Consider the following 9989-nt stretch of genomic DNA (forward strand, 5'->3'; position numbering starts at 1 on the left):
GTCATTAAAGAATAGGGCATGCCAACCATCTCTTCCTGGTAGCCCTGGTGATAATGTTGCTGTGGAGGATATTGATACTCTCCGTATCCCTCCTCAAAGTCATCCTCTTGGCACTTAACACGTAATTGCGAGGGACTACTGGCGTAGCCAAAGGGTCCTTCATCTTCTTCCTCTTCTGAATCCTGCTCTTCCAGCAGGTGTGATGGCACCAGAGGAGTAATTTTGCTTGGGGAGGTGATTTCTGGCGTAATACCCCTCTTCCTGGTAATTTCCAGCTTTTCTGATGTGTTTTCTCTCGTCGATGAGCCCGTCGACAAGATCGTTGTTGAGATCGCCGATGACACCATCGTCGCAGATGCAGCCGTCGACACCACGCGTACTGATGTATCCGCCGTCGACGACATAGTTACCGTCATCGTTGTTGCCATCGACGATACCGTCGTCGGCGACGATCCCGTCATCGACACTGTTGTCGTCACTGTAGAAGTCTTTGTTAATGCCGTTGTTGATCTTACCAAAGGGGATGATGGATGGAGCGTTGGAGCAAATCAAACACTCACCCCCAGTCAACTGATCTGGGTTTAATTCATCATCATTCTTTGGCTCACTCCACCACCCCAGTTCAGACATGGCCATATGCAAATCAGTCTGAACCTGTGCCTCATGGGAACAGTCCAGCTCGAACTGCCAAGCCATGTCTTCCCTGGACTGGAAACACGCATCGTGGGACCGGTTTCGGGTTCATAATCCTCATCAGCCAGGCTATCTTGAATCCAGTGGCAAAGTGAGCAAAGGACCCACATCTCGGCATACCCTGCCAACTTAGGGCGAACAAAGCAATACCAAAGGGGATGATGGACGAAGCATTGGAGCAAATCAAACACTCACCCCCAGTCAACTGATCTGGGTTTAATCCATCATCATTCTTTAGCTCACTCCACCACCCCAGTTCAGACATGGCCATATGCAAATCAGTCTGACCCTGTGCCTCATGGGAAACGTCCTGCGCGAACTGCCAAGCCATGTCTTCCCTGGACCAGAAACAAGCATCCTAGGACCAGTTTCTGGCTAATCAGCCGTCATCAGCCAGGCTACCTTGAATCCAGTGGCAAAGTGAGCAAGGGACCCACGTCTGGGCATACCCTGCCATCTTAGGGCGAACAAAGCGATACCGAAGGGGATGATGGACGGAGCGTTGGAGTAAATCAAACACTCACCCCCGGTCAACTGATCTGGGTTTAAACCATCATCATTCTTTGGCTTGCTCCACCACCCCAGTTCAGACATGGCCATATGCAAATCAGTCTGACCCTATGCCTCATGGGAACAATCCAGCCCGAAATGCCAAGCCATGTCTTCCCTGAACCGGAAACACGCATCCTGCGACCATTTTCTGGCTAATCAACCATCATCAGCCAGGATAGCTTGAATCCAGTGGCAAAGTCAGCAAGGGACCCACGTCTGGACATACCCTGCCAACTTTGGTATCTCGTCGTTGATGTTAACGGCGTCAAAACCATTGTCGAGGATGATGCCGTCGACAGAGAATCAACCATCACAGGCAATGAAGGCTTCTTGGAAACTAACTTCACCTCGATCTTTGCCGTCGACAAGATTGTTGTCGAGATCGCTGATGACACCATCGTCCCTGCAGCCGTCGACACCAAGCGTACTGCTGTATCCGCCATCGATGACTTAGTTACCGTCGTCATTGTTGCCGTTGATGATCCTGTCATCTGCAGCGAGGATCCCATCATCGACACTGTTGTCTTCGCTGTAGAAGTCATCATCGACGCCGTCGTTGATGTTACAGGCGTCAAAATCATCATCGACGATGACGCTGTCGACGGTGAACCAACCGTCAATGAAGGCTTCTTGGAAACTAACTTCACCTTGATCTTTGTCGTCGACGATGAAGATTTTCTCGTTGACGATCCAGTCAACGATGCTAGTTTTTTAGATTTTACATCAGGAGGCATTGATGATGGCTTTCTGAAGGGTTACTGGACCTGAGGGGGTGATTTTGACAGCTCAGAACTTGTCTTTTTTGTAGTTTTTCTCCTGAAGCATGTCCCTTACTCTCCTTTTCTTTAAGCTTAGGAGATTTTGAGGGACTGGGCCCAGAAGACCCTTGAGTGGTCTTTTTGAGGGCATTCTCAGGTCGTTCCTCTGAGGAATGAGCATGAGGAGGTTTTCTTCTAGAGGAGGATGCCTCATCACTATCACTGGACATAACCTCCTTTCTGGCCTTCAGCTTCTGAAGCCATATCAAAAAGTGTCCTTCACGATCCCTCAGGGTTTTACTTGAAAAGGTACGACATACCTTACAGTCTTTAGCTCGATGATCCGGATAAAGACAGTAACTACAATCAGCATGAGGATCATCCGTGTAGAGCCTCTTCTTCGAACAGGTGGCACATGCTCTAAATAGAGCAGAAGAATGAACTAGTAGGCAGCCAAGAAGAGTATATATTCAGATGAAATTTTCAGAAACAAAGTTCTCAAATCAACTTGAAAAAGTACAATTTGAGCAGAGCTCAAAGGAGACTCCCTAGCACAACGTGCGGTAGGAAATCTGAGGGGCAAAAGGTTTTCTCAGGAGTGTTCTAGAGGGTGAGAAGTTCTGATTGGTTCAGGGACAAGTTTGGTCTCTTTTACATAACGAAGGTTATGAGTTACAAAAGGGAAATGGGCCTAGGCCTCTTTTCAGTTTGCTATCCAACTAAGCATTGCTTTTTTATATACCGGAGACTCCTGTCTTGAGGACGGGGAATGATTCAAGCACGTGAATATGAAAGCTCCAATTCTGGAGTAACAGAAACCATAGATGAGTGTCAGAGATTTGTCTATTCAATGGCTAGACCACTGACCTTGTCGGTGTGACTGCTCTTTCCAGTGGATCTCCATCACTAAGTGCTGCCCTCTGAGCACCCTGAGCTCTCCGTTTGCTGGGTGTTCGAGGCCCTCCTCCATCCGCAGGCTCCTGCCTGCGCCTCTTCCCTAGTGGTCCGGTCGGAGAGCACTCTGCTCTTCTGCTGTTCCGCCTCTTTTGGCTTTTCTGTGCCCTCTCTTCTCTTTTTTCTCTCTGCTCTCTTATCTCTCTCCTCTCTCTGTTCTCTTCTTGCTCCCTGTGTTGTCCATGCCGCCTCTGCCCCCATGGCCACCCCTCCAGTGTATCCTTCACACTCCTGCCTCCCAGCTGACAGCCCTCCCTGACTCCTACTTAATGGCGGCTGCTGTGCAGCAAAAAATGCTAGACCACTGGCCTAGTCAGTGTGACTGCTCTCACCCCACACAGCTCCACCACTAAGTGCTGCCTACTGATGCCCCTGAGCTCTCCATTTGCTCTGTGTTCAAGGCCCTCCTCCACCCGCAGGCACCTTCCTGCGCCTCATCACTGGTGGTCCAGTGGGAGAGCACTCTGCTGTTATGCTATTCTGCCTCTCAGCTTTTCTGCATCTTTTTTCTCTCTCCTCTCTCTCTGTTCTTTTCTTGCTCCCTGCGTGTCCACACCGCTGCAGCCCCCGATGCCCCACCCCCTCCATTGTGTCCTTCCTGCTCCCGCCTCTCAGTTGAACGCCTTCCCCCGGATCCCTACTTAATGGCGGCCGCTGCGCAGCAAGAAGAGCTAGACCACTGACGTGCAGCTCCACCACTAAGTGCTGCCCTCTGAGCTGTCCATTTGCTGGTTGTTCGAGGCCCGACCCCACCTGCAGGCTTCTGCCTGTGCTTCATACCTGGTGGTCCAGTGGGAATGCATTTTGCTCTTCTGCTGTTCTGCCTCTCTTGGCTGTTCTGTGCCCTCTTTTCTCTCTCTGCTCTCTTTTCTCTTCTCGCTCTTCATGTTGTCCACGCCACTGCTGCCCATGCGGACCCTTCCCCCCAGTGTGTCCTTCCCACTCCCACCTCCCAGCTGACTGCCCTCCCCCAACCCCTACCTAATGGCGCCCACTGCCCTGCAAGATGAGCTAGACTACTGCACTGGTCAGTGTGACTGCTCCCCCCACGCAGCTCCACCACTAAGTGTTGCACTCTGAGCCCCCTGAGCTCTCCGTTTGCTGGGTGTTCGAGCCCTCCTCCACCCACAGGCTCCTCTTTGCGCCTGGTGATCCAGTGGGAGAGCACTCTGATTTTATGCTGTTCTGCCTCTCTTGGATTTTCCGTGCCCTCTTTTCTCTCTGTTCTCTTCTTGCTCCCACGGTGTCCATGCTGCTGCTGCCCCCACGGCCCCTCCACGCCAGTGTGTCCTTCCCACCTCCCAGCTGAACTCCCTTCCCCTGACACCTACATAATGGTGGCCGCACCAAAAGCAAGCCATTCTGTGCCCTTCCGTGACCCAACCGCGGCCAGCGCCAGGGACCTTGAAACTCTGACCTGCCTCTGCTATGACTCCAGCATCCTCTACGCTCTCAACCCCAGATGCAGCAACAGCTTCTAGCTATCAATGCTGAGCAACACCCAAGGCCCGATCTCTTGTCGACACTGCTGTTGCACCTTCACCCACCTCCGGACCCCAGCAGCAGCCCCCAGCCTACAGGATATCACAGCTCACAAACCACTCAACTGCATCCTCCTCAACGTACGCTCCCTACACAAGCACACCATAGAAATCTGGGACCTCCCACACGCCTGACGTCGCCTTCCTCAAAGAAACCTGGACCAATGCCAACTCTGCTCCCGACATCGACACCACCATTCCTGGAGGATACAAGATGCTCTGGAAATACTACCCTCCCCACCCAGGGGAAGGCATCACCATCGTCCACAAAAGCACCCTCCACAAAACACAACAGGCCCGGACGACACTACACTCCTGCCGACGACTCGAAAAGAAGTGGAGGAACAACAGAACCCCAGAAACATGCACCGCCTACAGAGTAGCCACCACATCACACCACCAGCTCATCAGATCCACAAAGAAGAAATTTCTCCAAGACAGAATCCTCACCAACACCCACAACACCAGAGAACTCTTCTCCATCATCAATGAATTTGCCTAACCCGACAGCAAAACAACAGACTTCCACCCTCCCAAGACCTCTGCAATAGACCTATTTTCACCTCAAGATTAAGATGATTTACGACAACTTCGACAACCAAGACCTCTGCACCACTCCAGCTGCCACCCCGCTACGCCACCCAACAGACCCTGCTCACTTGGACCCTACTCACGACAGAAGACACCCTAAAGACCATGAAGAGCATTTACTCCAGAGCACCCTCAGACCCCTGCCCAACCCACATCTTCCACAGAGCCACCACGGCATCTCACCTGAACTACGCCAGATGATTAAGTGCTCCCTCAAAACCACCATATTCCCCGATGACTGGAAACACGAAGAAGTCAACCTCCTCCTGAAGAAAACCTCTGCAGACCTGATGGACCTCAAGAACTTCAGGCCCATCTCCCTGCTTACATTCTTAGCCAAGGTCATTGAATAGGCCGTTAACCCCCAGCTAGAAAAACTTCACCAAAGCCAACAATGTCCTGGGCATCTCCCAATCCAGATTCAGCAGGAACCACAACACTGAGACCGCACTACTCGCCATCAATGACGACAACTGCTCCCTCCTTGACCAGGGCCAAACAGCAGTCCTTATCCTCCCGACCCTCTCAGCTGTCTTCGACACCGTCTCCCACCGTACACTAGCCACCAGACTCCATGATGCCGGCATCCAAGTCCCTTGACTGTATATGCTCATTTCTCACAGGCAGAACTCAGCGAATCAGGCTCCCGCCCTACCTCTCAGAACCAATAGAGACCAGATGTGGAGTGACCCAGGGATCCTCCCTCAGCCCCACTCTCTTCAACATCTACATGGCCCCCCTCGCTACCATCCTCAGAAACCACAGGCTCAACATCGTCTCTTAGTCCAACAACAACACCCAGCTCATCCTCTCACTCACCAAAGACCCCAACATCGCCAGACACAACTTCCAAGAAGGGATGAAAGCTGTCGCCACCTGGATGAAGAAGAGCTGCCTGAACGTTAACTCAGAGAAAACAGAATTTCTCATCCTTGGCTCCACCCACCCACGGACACCCCCCCCCCCTCCCCCCCCCCCCCCCACCCCGGCAGACCATGCACAAAACATCGGCATCATACTTGACTCATCTCTCATGATGAACCACCAGATCAATGCTGTATCCTAGACCTGCTTCGACACCCTCCGAAAAACGTTCAGATTGATCCCAGTCTAATCCAGAAAAACGGTCATGCACGCCCTCATCAGTGGCAGGCTGGACTACGGCAATGCTCTCTATGCCGGAATCAACAGGAAACAACTTCAGAATCTCCAGATCATCCAGAACGCCACAGCCAGACTGAACCTAGACACACCGTCACAACCACATCACCCAATACCTCCACGTTCTCCACTGGCTCCCCATCAAAAGAAGAACAACCTTCAAGCTCCTCACTCACGCCTTGAAGGCCCTCCACAACATAGAACCAGCATACCTAAACAACCGCCTCTCCTTCCACGCACCCAAGAGCTGACCTCACTCTGGCCACCATCCCACACATCTACAAGACCAGAACAGGAGGAAAGTCCTTCTCCTACCTCGCAGCCAAAACCTCCCCCTTTACCTCCAGCAAGTCCCTACCCTGCTCCAGTTCAGGAAGTACCCGAAGACCTGGCTCTTCAGATGACCTCAGCACTCAACGGAGCTACACCTCTCTCCCCCATAGCGCCTTGAGACCCTCGTGGGTGAGTAGCTGCACTTTACCAACCCTGATTGATTTAAGGGCTAATTCACTGTCCTTACTGTTGAAAAATCATCACCTTCATGACATTGGCACTCAAAAGTATGACAAATAGTAAGTGAATCACAGAGGACAGCACAACATTATGTGTAGTGCAATGTCAGTCATTTAGAGTCATTCCTACTTGCATGTATGCCACACAATGTCATAGCATGTGTCTTACAGTATACAAAGTACATGAGTCATTCAGAACACATAATATAATGTACATGAATGTGGGACCATCCCTTGTTATGACTAAATAAATGTTACCCCTCCTGTCTTTGCTGCTGACCAAGGATATGCCCTGGGTGATGACTCCTCTAAGAACAAAAACAGACAGAACCACACTGGAGGTACAATCATGCCATAATGAGGACCCAGTCCATAGTAGAGTGAACATTCAGTGTACTAAAATCCCACTTCAGGAGTTTGAATATGTCTGGGGGCAGATTGATCTACTCGCTACCCATGGTATGCAAAACTACACCTATTTGCTGCAAATGGTACAATATTTGTATGTAGACAAATCTACGATGGGCTGATGCCAATGTGGAGCAGGAACTGCTGAACGATGAGGATGAGGAAGATGAGGAGCCACATCATACTATTCCATCAGTAGCAGCAACACGGCAGAGGGACCATATAATTCACAATCTGTTCACTGATGCATGAGTGACTTGTATCATGTCACAAAATGATGTGTAGATGAAACTGTGTACATATGTATGCAAATAAACATGTGAGCACTACCAGTGTGCATGCATTTTTATTTCATAGTGACAGTAAACATCAAAACATTACATAACACCTGCTACTAATTGCCACAGAAAATGTATGTAGCATAGTGTAAAACACCATAGTACAACATCTGGTACAAACAAATAGGGTGCATGCCAACTACCTGTAGCAAATAGTCCTCCATTGCCAACCACAATTAAAATGGTGTGGTAAAGTAGATAGTGCGCTATGACTATGTGTCTCCTACAACTAGCCATTTGTACAGTCTCATACTTGTGGACGATAGTAGAGTCCACTCATAGGATGATGACTGTCGTCAACATAGTATGTGCATGGGAACACAGACCCAAACCTACAGTCTTTATATGATACATCAAAAACTGTATCCACATATTAAACCCATTAGGAGAACTCATATCACACATACAAATGAAACATACTATACTTTGCCAGTGAAACAGGGTCTACCCAGTGAGAATGTAGCCCCATTTGCCCCACTAGGCTAATATGCCAATGGGACCAAAGTGATGTAGCCTATCATGTTGGTGTATTGCACTCAGATACAGACAATAGCTTAGCTCCTATCAGTACTACCTTAGTGTGAGTGTAAAGACACAACACCCAGATTCAGAATACATAACCATTGAGCAACGGAAATCACATAAAGCAAGGTCAATACAGCCAAGGTGCCATGCACTGATGCATCCCAATATATAGTGTTCGAATTTGGTTGGAAAATCGCAGGTGAACTTCATGTCTGAATGCATAGCCATCATCAAACTTCAAGTAACCGCACAACCTAAAAATATATTCTGATGGGTCCCAATGTCAAACCTATTCATGATTATACCACAACTAACTAGTTGTGCCTAGATAAACTGGCCTCATGATCCACAAATCATAGGCTATGCTTGGTGGTAAAGACTATGCACAATTACAATGTGCATGGCCCACACATATCCTTCCAGACACAAGGTCACACAGCCGATATTTGAATTTGAATTTTGAATTTTTAGGAATTTATAGATGGCACGTACACTATGCAGTTTCTTGGCGCTAGGGGTTACTTTACAGGACAGGAAGGGCACAGGGGGCTAGGGGCTAAAAGCTTGCTGAAACAGAAGAGTTTTAAGGGCCTTGCGAAACTCCATACAGGAGGAGTAAAGTCTAACAGGGGGCGGGAGTGCATTCCAGAAAGTAGGAGCAAGGACCGAAAATTTCTGACCTCCTGATCTTTGTTTCTTAAAACGAGGAATTACCAAAAGAGATTTGGTGGACGAGCGCAGGTCTCTAGAAGGTCGGTAGTTAGTAATGGCCGAGTTTATAAAGGCGGGAGCCGTGCCCGCCCGGGCCTGAAATGTAAGGCATCCAAGTTTAAAAAGGGCCCGTTGTTTAATAGGGAGCCAGTGTAAAGCAATAAGCAAGGGGGAGGAATGGTGAGATTTGGATAGGCCATATACCAGGCGTGCTGCCTGATTCTGCACCAGTTGAAGGCGTTGAAGTGCGTAAGCGGGGACACCATTGTAGATGATGTTTCCATAGTCGATCTTAGATAGGACCATGGCCATAAGGATAAGTTTAAGTGCAGGGGGAGAGAAAAACCGAGATATTTTCCTAATGATACGCAGAGTAATGAAGCAAGAGGAGACAACAGAACTAATATGGGAGTGAAGTGTCAGATGATGATTAAGTGTGATGCCAAGGGTTTTAACTGAGTGTGAAGGAGTGGGGGGTAGACCTAGAGAAGGGGGCCAGAACGAGGGGGACCAAGGGTTACCACTGCCACCAGTCAGAACCAGCTCTGTTTTATCCGGGTTGAGTTTAAGATGGTTCGCATTCATCCAATCCCGGATAAATAGTATGACGGACTGGAAGCTAGTGATACCTGATGTGAGGGAAGAAAAAATAAAAATGAGTTGGAGGTCGTCAGCGTAGTTGTACATTGTGACTTTCATTTGTTGGAGTGCGAAAATAAGAGGAAAAATGTAAAGGTTAAACAGAAGAGGGGAGAGGGAGGAACCCTGAGGGACACCGCATTGCACCCTGCGGGGCGGGGTAGAGAACTCGGCCAGATGGACTGCTTGCGTACGGTCAGACAGGAAGGAGTCGAGCCAGGCCAATATCGGTCCCCCTATGCCCGCCGCCTCGACACGGGACAGAAGAATTGAATGGTCCACCGTGTCAAAAGCGGCGGACAAATCCAGGAGAACAAGGGCCTGGGGAGTGTTGGTATCGAGCCCCTCGCTGAGTTGATCCATGACCGAGATAATCACCTTCTCGGTGGAATGCCGTGGACGAAAACCCACCTGGCAGGGTGCAAGGTAGTTGCTATCCTCTATAAAAGAGCTAAGCACCTGAGTGACATGTGACTCAACGACCTTTCCCAAGAACGGGAGAAGGGATATAGGGCGATAGTTTGCTGGGGAGGCAGGATCCGCCCGGACTTTTTTAGTATAGGGATAATTGTGGCGGTTTTGAAGGGGGCAGGGACAGTGCCGTGT

Source organism: Lissotriton helveticus, chromosome 1_1 (assembly GCF_964261635.1).
Source record: "Lissotriton helveticus chromosome 1_1, aLisHel1.1, whole genome shotgun sequence".
Taxonomy (NCBI): Eukaryota; Metazoa; Chordata; class Amphibia; order Caudata; family Salamandridae; genus Lissotriton; species Lissotriton helveticus.